At 56.5% G+C, this 2,642-nt stretch overlaps 1 long non-coding RNA gene across 1 annotated transcript; it reads left to right on the top strand.

The window, feature by feature from the left end:
* Positions 1-728: 728 nt before the first annotated feature.
* LOC116569882 lies at positions 729-2,127 on the top strand. The gene is made up of 3 exons (XR_004277230.1): positions 729-1,059; positions 1,486-1,596; positions 1,842-2,127. It is a non-coding gene; the product is annotated as an uncharacterized LOC116569882 (long non-coding RNA).
* The last annotated feature ends 515 nt before the right edge of the window (positions 2,128-2,642 follow it).

Raw genomic sequence — 2,642 nt, 5'->3', positions numbered from 1 at the left:
CCGGGACAGGGTGCTTCCTAGTGGCACAGCCACTCTCCTCTCGCTTCCTTTCAGCGCGGGCTCTCCTCGGTGGCTCCTGGGCTCTGCAGGGCTGCCCACCCGGTGAGCGCACCTACCTCGTGGCCCAGGACAGGCTGCCAGGTGTAGACTCCGCCGACCACGCGCGTCACCCAAGAAAGCCGTTCTGCGGGGCTCAGTCACCAGTGAATTCAGTGAAAAGAGTGGACAGGAGCACCTTCCCTGCACCCCAGTGCACGCCTCCTGCCCGTGTGTGCTGTGCTGTGCTGCAGGCGACGCGGGCTGGGCGTCTCACCCCTTCCTCAGTCCCTGTGCAGCCCTCCACGGCTGCTTGCTCCTGCGTACCCTCTGAATTATAACGGGCAAACTGACCGCAGCATGAGCTTTCCATTAAGCAGCTCCACTATGCCCACCTGGCACACAGATTGTGGGGAGTCAAGGTTTATGGTGAATATCTGAACCCCCTCTTCTGGAATCTGGGTGGACAGATGAAGTCCCAGTGTTTCAGGAGCGTGTAACCTCTGTGAGTAGGACAGCGGGCTGAGAAGGGCCCCAGCGGCAGGTTCCAGGAGAGGCGGCGAGGAGCAGAGGCCCCAGTGCAAACCCGCACGTCTGCTGCCTTATCTCCCTCTGCTGCTGGCTTATCTCACTTCCCGATTAGCGGGGCGGGTCCTTAGTCACAACCGCATTTTAATGAGCATCAGGTGCTCCTTTCCAACTCTGTGGAGTTTTGCTTTGTTTTGTTTCTGGCTGGCTTGATCTGCAAGTGAAATGATTCGGGACATCCTCACGAGGTCCTCTCAGAAAAACAAAGAAAAAGAAAGAAATTGCTTTCACAAAAGTCTATGCTGAACAGAATGATTTAAATATCCAAAGGAGCAGCCTTGAGAAGACGGAAGGGCTGAGAAGCAGAGTGGGACCGTCCTTGGGAGCTGCCGAGAACCGCACGGAAGGCCAAGAGAACTGTCCTGATAATCGCCCTGGACAGTCCAGGAAACGGGTTCCCGGTCTGCAGCCCCTCTGCCGGTCTGCTCCTCTGCGGTAAGGGGAAAGCAGGTCACAAATCCAGAATCCTTCCACTCCTAAAAGGCACCAGTTCTGGTTAGAAATGGTCCCCAAAGCTATATATTCTTGAAAGACGTACACAGAGTCTCTGCTTGGGCACGTTCAGTATCAGAGAACCTGCCTGGGACTTAAGGAATCCCCAGATGTGTACTAAAGTCCCCCCTCCTCTCCTAGGGGACAGATAGCCCAGCTACAGGCTAGCTCAGTCCCCCCACCCCAGCTTCACGCTGCCCCATGCCACCCCAAAATGACCACCCCACAATGACTCCCCCCTGACCTCACAACCCCACAACAGCCGTATAAGGACCACACAAGGCCCCATAGCACCCCACACGACCCCCAGTGGCCATGATCAACCCTCCCACCCTTGAAAGCTCTCCCTTCTTGTCTTGCCTTCCACAGTCCCACTGAAGAGCTCTGAGGTTTGCCGAGACCCACACTGCCCTTGCAGGGACGAGCAGAGAGACGCAGGGAACAGAGGCACAGGAGGACTGGGATGCACCACCCAGGCAGGTGTGCGAGGGAGCAGGGGAAACTCGGAGGGGTGGATGTGGGAAGTGGGGGAGGTTTGTCCGGAGGGGAAAAACTCAAGCGTTGTTCTAGGAAAGAATGGATCCAGAGACTAAGGGGTCCGTCCCGCAGAGGAATGAGCCCAGAGTTCCGGGACTCTCGTGGACCTCTGCTGGGGCGGAGCCCTGGCCAGCCCGGCTTGTGTGTTAGGTGGACCTCACCTCCACTCCCATCTCTGTTTCTTCCAGAGCAGAGGTCAGGCCCAGGCCCCTCAGCAGACATAGCCCTGGATTCCAGTGGTCCAGGACGTGACCTGCTGTCTGTTTCCTCCGCTGACACAGGCCATGAGGGCACTTCAATCCCACACAGCGCGTGACCCACGCGTGCTATTGGGCGCCCACACGCGGCAGGTCTGAGCTGGGCTGTGACACGAGGGCCCGCACACGCTGCCTTTTGAACACTCAACACAAAAAACACAAAGTAGCTCAGTGATGTTTATATTCATTACATGGTCGAAAGGATAACATTCTTGATATATGGGTAAAATAAAATGTATTATTAAAATCAGTGTCACTCTTCGCTTTTGCTCCAGATGGGAGTCCCGAAGAGTGGGCCCTGAGGCTGCCAGCAGACTTGACCACTGGGCAGCAGAGCTGGGGAGCCAGCCGGGCCCCAGGACAGGGGCTTTCTACGTTTCCATGGCGACACGGACGCCAAGACTCCTACAATCATAGACAAATGTTTAAGTCCTCCTCTTTTTCCCTAGTCACTTTGGAAATGGTTAACAGTCTTGGCCTCTGCCCCCTCCTGACCTCTCCAGGAGAGACAGAGGACCCAGAACTCCTGGGGAGTTCATTTCTGCCCAGGTGCACAGGTTCCCAGAGGGAGATGCACTTTGGTGATTGTGGACCGTTCCGTTAGTGGGATGGGGGTCGGCTCTCACCCAGTCCTTGCCCAGCCAATGGCCTTGCCTAAGAACAGAGAAGGGCCTTGGTGAGACAGTTTGCTTTCGGAGCCTTGGAGCCTGGGTGTCTGCATCAGTGACACAC

This window comes from Mustela erminea, chromosome 12, assembly GCF_009829155.1.
Source record: "Mustela erminea isolate mMusErm1 chromosome 12, mMusErm1.Pri, whole genome shotgun sequence".
In the NCBI taxonomy this organism is placed as follows: Eukaryota; Metazoa; Chordata; class Mammalia; order Carnivora; family Mustelidae; genus Mustela; species Mustela erminea.
This window is presented reverse-complemented; position numbering and strand designations above follow the sequence as displayed.